Source organism: Marmota monax, unplaced genomic scaffold (genome assembly GCF_021218885.2).
Source record: "Marmota monax isolate L192 unplaced genomic scaffold, Marmota_monax_Labrador192_F-V1.1 WCK01_AAM20220418_F8-fsc00273, whole genome shotgun sequence".
Lineage (NCBI taxonomy): Eukaryota > Metazoa > Chordata > Mammalia > Rodentia > Sciuridae > Marmota > Marmota monax.
Window position 1 is genome coordinate 306,439 of NW_026692357.1, and position 9,577 is coordinate 316,015.

The 9,577-nt window shown below is 40.1% G+C and overlaps 1 non-coding gene across 1 annotated transcript; it reads right to left on the bottom strand.

Moving 5' to 3' along the window:
- Window positions 1-3,567: 3,567 nt before the first annotated feature.
- Trnaa-ggc (transfer RNA alanine (anticodon GGC)) lies at window positions 3,568-3,641 on the bottom strand. The gene has a single exon. It is a non-coding gene; the product is annotated as a tRNA-Ala (tRNA).
- Window positions 3,642-9,577: the final 5,936 nt, after the last annotated feature.

Here is a 9,577-nt window from a genome sequence, read left to right on the forward strand (position 1 = left end):
TTAGTATAACTATCATGCACTAATGAAAAAGAAAAAAAATCGTGAACAAAAACAGCAACAAAAAAAGGTATGGTATAATTTTCTCTTTAAGAATAAAAACAGACTTAGGTTTAGGCAACAAGCATGTCATAACACGAGGTGCTTTCTTTTTACCAACCACACTATGCTTCAATCATAAAATCCTAAAAGCATCACTGGTCAACACAAGATTGAGTAAAATCTCACTCTCCACAATGCATGAAATGTCCCCTACGCCTGTCATCTCAGCATCCATCTCAGAATGTCTAGCTGTGGGTTTCAGAAATTGCAAATCTGAATTCAGGCACCTGTATTCTTGGTCACTGAGGAGGTCAGATCAGGGGGCTGTTTCTATCCAAGCCTCCTATAAGTTCTTAGTGAAAAACTCCAGACATTTTCTCAGCATGAGGGTGACACCCACTCCCAGGAGGTCTGTTTTGCATCCTGGGTTCCACAGCAATCTGTTGCCCACTGCTTCTCTTCATTTGCATATTTTCTGGCTCAGTCAGAGCTGTGTTCTGCTATTATGACTTAATGGCTTCACAATTTCCCCAAACTTGTCAGAACTTTCTGGAATATGCTTAAAGAAAGCCGTCTTCTGCTTCTTGTTAGTTTGCATTCATTCAAGGCATTTGTGTCAGAGCTGGAATCCATGAGTCACACTTGCTGATCAAAGGGGAGATTTCAAGGAGGAAAAGAGCCCTGGGAACCCCGCAGGCTTCCTAATATTGTGCTCTGAGTGAAATGCAGATGCTGATATTTGGATGACCAGAGCTTGGGCCACGTTGCCTTCTCATGACACTCGCATTTACTCTTGGAAATCTCAGCCGAGGCACACTTGAGTCGCAACCAATTTCTTCCAGCTTGGCCTTCCAAGGCAGCCCACCCCTGGAGGCCGTGGGCTTCCAGCTTAGGAAAAAATAAAAAATAAAAAAACACACACAACTCAGTAGACAGGAAGGCTGAACTAGGTCACAGCCCTGTGGATACGCATGGCACTTCCTGGTAGCTTTAATGTATTTAGGGTCATACGTACTTCTGAGGAAAAGCTTTGTGCCCTCTGCTGTCTTCTCTGAACACAACATTTTGAAAATTATGCCAGAGTGTGAGCAGGTCATCCATTACCCATCCGCCTGTATAGTTTTGAGGCTCAGACTCTTGTTTTGTAATAGCTCAGACAGATTTGGAGACTTGCTCAATGGGTCACTAAGCAAAGTGTATCAGCCCAATGGACAGACCACATCACCCTAACCTGGCTCTAGTCCCTAAATTCCTTGCTATGTACTTCAAATGGGCCTCAGAGAGAGAGAGATGAGAAATGGTACTTCAGTGCCTAGTCCTTCTGTTTGCCACATGAAAAACATATGCTTAGCTCTCATCACATATATTTAACCATATTTAAATTAGATGGGAAGGCACATATTTCCATGTCAAGTGTCACATCAGATTTTCAGGGTTATCTTATCTATAGTGATGACAAGGAATAAAGAGGACAAAGTTTATGCATATGGAGGCCTTTCATTCGTGGTCAGGTTAGAGTCCATTTTCTGAGTAGTGCTAAATGACAAGTTGCTTTTGAAGCATGATCTATGAACTTCCTGGAATTGCCATAACAAAATGAGGTAAACAACAGAAACCCATTGTCTCACAGTTCTGGAGGCTGGAATCCAATATCAAGGAATCAGCAGATTTGGTGGCTCCTGAGACAATCTTCTCCCTAGGTCCTCTTGCTCTTCCCTTTGTGTATGCCCCTGTCCTGATCTCCTCTTCTTATCAGTACAGAGTTTGGTGTTCCACTCTAACAACCTCATTTTACTTTAATCACCTTTTTAAAGACTGTCTCTAATAGTCACATTCTCAGATTTCAATGTAAGAAATCTAATATAAGAGATTTCAGCATAAGAAATTTTGGAGGGACAATGTCTGTTGTGGACATAGTGTGTGTGGCATATGCGAATTTGCTTACTAATTTTTCTAGAAGTATTATTCAGTTGAATTTAGAGAATAACCTAATAAGCCACACACATGCTGTAGATTCAAGGACTCCATTCAGGGCCCTGGGTCTTCCACTAGACATATCGATGAACCCCAGGATGTCTCCTGATAAAGTCAGGTTCTGTTAGTCTCAACTGAGATCAAATGTCTCCAGGTTTCTTCTCTGTGGTTTCCCACACTCAGAGATACACAGTTATAGAGACCTCTTGGTCCCTTCAAAGAAAGTTGAATATAAGACCAAGAAAAGCCACAGTCACTTCCTCACAGAAACTTCTTTTAAAGTCCTGTGTTCTAGCATTGGTGCAAGTAATAAATGGTCATTTGAAAATATTTTGGAAAATATGTATAAAAAATAAAAGGAAGTAATTATGTATGTTAGTTGTTCTTAGCTGCAAGAACCTGTTCAGTTATTTTTGAAGGTGGGTGTGTACTTCAATCTACATAACTGTTAGGGTGCAAGCAGGCAATCCCCTTGTTGGGAAATCTATACTTGCTTTTTCTTTGTGTACACACACACACACACACATGTGCACACACACACATATCCCGGTGAGCAGACTACCCACTCAGATATGTGTCTTGCATTCTACATTGCCACATAATTAAAAATATCTTAAAAATTCTAACTTTCAGTTATCATTTCATCTTAATAGCATAGTAAGATTATTTAGTCATTCCCTTAGTGTTGAACATTTCTGATGTTAACAGTTCTGCATAAATAGAGCAAACCTCACTGAACATATGACTGTATTATTTATTTAAAAAATGGTTCTAGAAAAGGAGTAACTTGCATGGATAATTTTAAGTTTCATTACTTACTGACAATCAGTTTGTGGCAATTCAGTACCAAGTTGGAGTGAATGATATTGTCCCCGACAAAGAAGTCTAACAGAAATCAGGGATTTATTAAGAAAAAAAAGAAGAAGAAAATGGATTGCAAATTTACTAGGCAAAAAAAAGAAAAAAATGACACCATAATGTTTTAAAAATTCAAACGTCTTTTCCCTACTGATGTTTGAGGAATTTGTTGGCTTGTTAGTCTGTTTTTCCTTTACTATGAGTAACTCTTTGGCTGTTTTTCCGCTGGAAACAATTTGCTTATAATCCTTGTGGCATATAGTTCTCCAGTTTTTAAAATATATCTTAAGCAATTTTACAGTATTTTTTTTCACTCTTCAAGCTTTTCATTTCCGGCAAGTGTCTGAAATCCCAGATGGCACATGAGCTTTACCTTGGCTGTGACCATAGAGGGTCAGCAGTGGCTATCGCGAGGTGGATGAGCTGCCATATATGTGGTAGGACACAAAATGACCACTTGTAAGCATTTGTGACTACAGGAGAAGGCCAGTGTCTTTGTAATGCTGTTGTTGATCCTAGGTAGTCATCAAATATTTGCAGCTTGTTTTATAATTTCTTCCACTGATTAGCTACTTGGATGGTTAGCTAGATAGCAGTTAAATGTTCCTGTTTTTAAAAACCCAAATGATTATTTTTAATGTGTCAGATTTCAACATTTACAATTTAATTCTTCTTCAATTTTTTTTTTTTTTTAGTCCCTGGTGCTGGCAATTGAACCCAGGGCCTCCTGCATGCCAGGCAAATGCTCTACCACTGAGCCACATCCCAAGTTCATTTTTGTGTGTGATATGGATTAAAGGTCTTAATTGACTTTTTTCCACCAAGCATACAAATTTTTCTAAACCATTTATTGAATTAATTGTTCTTTCCTTGTTATCCATTAAGTTTTTCTCTCCCAGCATTTGCTTCTGGGAAATGGACTCTTTTCCAATGAGTAAATGCTTTACTCTTGGGCCAGTATCACAGAATGTTAATTCCTATAGATCTTGTTGGGCCAGCTCTCCTTCATTACTCATTCACTCACATTTTCCCTTTTCTTCTTTATTCTTCCTTGGAAACTTGTGTTTCCCTGTGAGTCACAAAGTCCTTTATGAGACTGTGATCCTGCCATTTGACAAGGAGTAGAAAGAATTCTGACAAAATGTCAGCAAGGACCTGGTTTAAAAAAAGAAGAAGACGACGGAGGAGGAGGAGGAGGAGGAGGAGGAGGAGGAGGAGGAGGGGGAGGAGAAGGAGAAGAAGAAGTTGTTGTTTCTGGGAAGAGGCTGCAATTCTGTTTCAGAGGGTGGACGTAGGCAGAAGCTGAGTTGGAGTGAAGTTTGTTGGAAATATTGCTCAATGGGACATTTTGCTTTCTTAATTCTGAGTTCCATTGGCTGCTGGCTCTCTCTTCCTTCATTTATCTTGCACATTTCCTGACTACCATCTTAGAAAAGTATTTTCTGTGTGTCTTGTCAAGTTCCTCAAACTTTGTTTAATTACTTCTGGGTTGCCTCCTACTTCTAGTTTAGCACTGCCCATTAGATATTTCTCTGATGATGAAATGTTCCACAATCTGTTCTCTCATACAGATCCTTAAACTCATGTGGCTATTGAGCATTTGAAATATGTCCAATGCAAATGAACAACTGAATTTTACTTTAACTTCAGTTTTTCAAGTTCAAATTGAAACAGCCAAGTGTGACTAGAGGCTATCAAGTTAGTAAACATGGTGAGAATTTGATATGTATCCCAACCACACTCCACAGTTGCTACAAAGAGCTACCATAGAACCCACCAAAGAGCTCAAGCAACTCAATCAAAATAACAGAGCGAAGCCCTGAGGTCAGGGAGTGATTGGAGTAAGTCTCATACTACCAGGAGTACAGGGTTGAATTAAAGAATAATGATTTTCCATGCATATGTAGGTCATTAATTTAAGAGGGAAGGATACAGACAGAGACCAATTGTGCCAGAATAACACACATGCCCACACAAACTCCATCATTAGCACTACCCACAGATGCCCTTACCCACTGTTTCCATTACCCTCTTCCATTTCTTCCCCCTCTCAATGAAATATAGCTTCTCCTCCAATCTCCTTAAGAAACAGACTTCATCGACCCAGTAGCTAAATCAGAAAGATTTGGATTGACCTCCCAGCAGGGTTTGACCTGCCAATCATTCCCTCCTTGAAATATTGTTTGAGAGTTGATGGGATCTGATGCCCTGTTTTCCTTCACACTGTCCTCAGAGCATACTCTGTCCTTGTGGCTCCATTTTCCCCACAACTTTTTTGATTTGTTCCCAACTGTCCCCAAATCTGCTTTTCCTGCCTGTTCCCTCTTTTGAAGTCAAGCTGAATGTTCAGCTGACACTCCTCACCTCCAGCAGGCAACCTTGAAACTAACACATCCCTCCAAGGACAGGCTCCTCCCTTCATTGTGGCCCACCCACATGCAGCACCCTCTGTGTCTCATTGACTCCAAGCGAACACAGCTGGGTTTGCCATAGTCCTCTGTCTTCTCTGCACTCAAAGCTGGAGGCATCATGGGTCTCTGGTTGCTATGATGTGAATGTGTCCCCTCCAAAAGTCATGTGGAAACTTAATCCTCAAAGCAATGGCATTAAGAAGCAGAGCCTTTAAGAGATGATAAGGCTATGGCGGTATGCCCACTGGAATGAAGTAGGGCCTTATAAAAGAGCTTCAGGGAACCCTCTCGACACTCTTGCCCTTCCACCTTCCACCATGTGAGGACACAGTGAAAGGCGCTATCTTGGACTTTTCTGCACTTACTTTGGATCCCTTACAGGTCCTCATTCCTCTCTGTTCCCACATCTGGATACACAGTATTGCTCTGTCCTTGACTACAGCCTGCCCTGCTTCAGGCTCTATGGCCTGATTTGGAGCACAGGTGCCTGTAGACTCCAGAGAAGCATGTACCTCCTTCCATGGCACCCTGCCCTCACTCAGAGGCTATCATAGTCTCTAACACTTTTCAGAAGTTCCTATTGCATTTAGGAAGAAATCAACTCCTTCATAAAGCCTCAGAGTGTACATGATCTGGACTCTACCCTGGTGGCCATCACTTTGAACACTTTGCCTTCCTCATTGATCTTCTACCTCAAGGCCCCTGGGAGCCTAGGATCCAGCCCCACTTCCACATCTCCTGGCCCCACTGCTCTGCAGGGCCCTTTCCTGGAAAGTCCTTCCTCACAGGTGAACTAAGGAGTTAAACTCACTGCCACTCATACCCTGAAGCCAGTATTCCTCCAAGATGGGCAGTCAGTCCCCTGCTGACTCTAGTTGGTTTATTTAGGGAAACGTTCATCTTTCCTTCTTACATGTTATTCATTGGATATGATTTGGTTTGATTCAGAGATAAGCAATCATTATAGAGTAGTCATTTAATATCCACATGATTTTTCTGTGGTTCTAAGATGCTTCATATGTTTATAACCCAGGGCATATTATGACAGGAATGACTTGTAAATGACATTTACAAGAAAATCTTTTCAAATTCAATAAAACTCCTTGACACAGCAATATCTAAGGCATTACAATTAATAACCCCTGGTGCTGAGATGGTTCTGAGTACACTTGCTCCTCCTAATACACCCAGCTGATGGCTGTCCCTGGCTTTTCACAGTCCCCCTGCCTGTAATGCCACTCTGGTACCTTCTGGGCATTGCGGATACAGGTGAGAATGCCTGAGTGGAGATGTCAAGTGACTTCTCTGAGCAAAATACAGCAAAAACGGGAAAAACAAATCATCTCTTCAACCTAGGTTTTGACATTCTAAATCTAGGAGTTTCCCAATTGCACAAATCACCACTATTTTCATATACTGAATTCACATTTTAGATTCTCTCTCTTTATATTAAAAAAAAACTACCAAAAGTGAGAGAAAGATTCTATAAATAGCAGATAAGTGTGAATGTATGTATATATGTAGAAGACCACAAATAATGCACCCTCAAATATTAGCAACTAACTGCATGTAGAAGATAAATCTGTTTAATGTCAAAAGAACAGCTTATTTCTGGCAACTAAAAGAGAAACATCTAATATTCATGTCATAATTATTTTATGTAATTTAAGATGTATTGACAAAATAATTTTAAAGAGTCTTATGTTTGCTTATGTTTTAAAATTCAAATGGGAATCTTTTCATTGTGTGAATTCTTAAGGGTACCCTTCATTCATGTGGAGGAAGGAAGTAGTTTGACTTAATTCTAATTTAACCTTAAGTTTGAAGTCAATAAAAATATCACAACTGAAAATTTAGAAAGTTTTAATCAAGATTTTTATAACCTCCTTGAGTCCTTTTGAAATTGGTTCCTCCCCCTGCTCCCAAGTGGACTTGAACAGATAACTATGTAAGCTCTTACCAGAATAGAAATAGCAGACGCTCACACAGAGGGTGCCTGTGGACAGGAACCTCAGAAGGCAGATCTAAGGATTGTTGAAGGAGCTGAGATCCATGGTTGCCTAGTCTGGGTTCAGACACAAGGTCCAGCCCCGGGGCAGCTGTACCCAGTCTTGTAGCAAGTGTAAGGAAGGATTAATTTTCCTGGGGGAGCCTCACTTCTTGCCGGGTGTGCCTCCCTTCGCCTATAGCTGAGAAACTTTCAATTTGCCAAAACCTTGCACACAACATTTTCATTTATCCTGAAACTAAATCAGTTTGGGGCTAAACATATTTTAAAATGTCAGCCTACTTATTTGGTCCACAGGATGAGAAATGCAAGATTCTCAGAAAATGCCATGTTTGGTTTGGATTTTGTCCTGGAATGTGGAATGGAACAAATGTTAATCCTCCTGGGGTTCTATGAGGATGAGAGCAGAGAGCAGGAGTGAAAGCCAGGGGAGAGTGCTGATATGCTGCGTTGCACTAAGTGTCGCGACTGTCATTATTTATCATCACTGTCGTTAGTACAATAATCATAGTGTGTGGCCACAGATATGTTAAAATTAGAGGGTTCAGAATCTAAAAAAAAAAATTAAGATCTTTCTTAGAATACCCAACGTGAGGAGCCTATACAAACACTTGCATTGAATAAGAAAAAGAAAAAAAAATCGACCATCTTCAATACTGTTATACCCCTTGAAGAGTCAAATATGTAGTTGATCAGTAAGGAACCTTCCCAGCTAGGGCCACACTGAGACAAGAGGCCAGGATACTGATTGATGGCTGGAGGACACTCACTTCCCTTTGGACCTTTCTCCTTCTGTTCTGGTTTGGAACCATCCACTGAGGTTCCGTATACATACCTCTGCACTGAGCACTGCTTGACCTTCATGAAGATGAGACATGAGCTCATGAGGCCTGGTTGGACCTGTTGAGGCAAGCTGGTCACATTCAACCAGGGAGAAGCTGGCAAATTCAGAGTTCACTAAATTTATAACGGTAGCTATTTTTTTTTTCTTTCTGTTATCACAAGCAATTGTTTCACAGTGTATTTTATGTTTAGTTCCCTCATAATATTTTTCAGTAAAAGAAAAAATAAAGGTATTCTTATGTGAGACTATATTTGAATTTGAATTTGCTTTCCATGCTTTTTTTTTTTTTTTTTTTTTACTTGTAGCAGCTTGGTTTATGGGATGGAAGCCTCTTAAATTTGACAGAAAACCAAATTTGTAAATTTGAGATTTCCCCCATACAGCTAGGAGAGAATCGCTTGACTGGGAAAGTCAGGACAGACATGCTCAGAAGGCTGAGTCCCTGAATATGGCTGGCAGTCTTCAGAGCTAGCAGACGTTTGCAAGTATTTGTGCAAACCCCTCTCCTGTGGCAGGAGGGCCAGAGGCTGGAGCTTTACCTGCCTGCCCAGGAGGGGCCAAGGCTTCTGACAACCAATCACCAGCAAGCAGGAGGAAGTAACAAAGCAGAGTGTCCTGACCAGAATTAGGGGCAGGGTGGATTTTGTGAATTTAGTGAGACATTGATAAAAATAATTGGCAGATAGGGGGATGGGGAGATAGGAAGGATAGTAGAATAAAAAAATTAGCAGAGTGAGCCAACGTAATCAGGAGAAATGTGCGTTTATGAAACAGAGGTGGATACAGAGTGAGTGATTTATTTGTTTCTTTGTTTATTTCCCTATTATTTATTTTTTCTTAATTGGCTTGCTATACAAACTGATGTTTTGATATACGTATATCTTTAGTACCTAAATTAACCTAATTAGCATATTTTACTTTACCTAATTAATTTTTTTTGTGGGAAGAACACTTAAAATCTACTTCCTTAGCAACTTTCAAGGATACGATATATTATTATCAACTGAGTAACCCCTGAGGTTTACACAACCATACTTTCCATCATGTGCAAAATTAGAATAATAGCAAATGCCCACTTACCTCATAAGTACTTTGTGAGGGTCAAATAAAATTAGGTGTCATAGACTCTGTGAAACAATTCAAGTGTTAATTATTATTAATTATCGGTACATAACTAAGATGAGCCATTTAGTTTTAGATTTAGGACTTGATTAGTCAACTCAGGTCGCAGAGAAAGATAGTGTAAATAAGGAGAGAGACTGTATCTAAAAGGAAGATTGTACAATGGTGAGTTTAAACTATTGTGGATGTTTTGATGGACTGTTGTAGTGTCTTGGTCAGCTTTTTCTCCACTGTGACCAAAAGACCTGACAATAGCAACAAGGAGAGGAGGAAAAGTTCATTTGGTATTCATGGTTTTCAGAGGTCTCAGTCCAGTCAGCC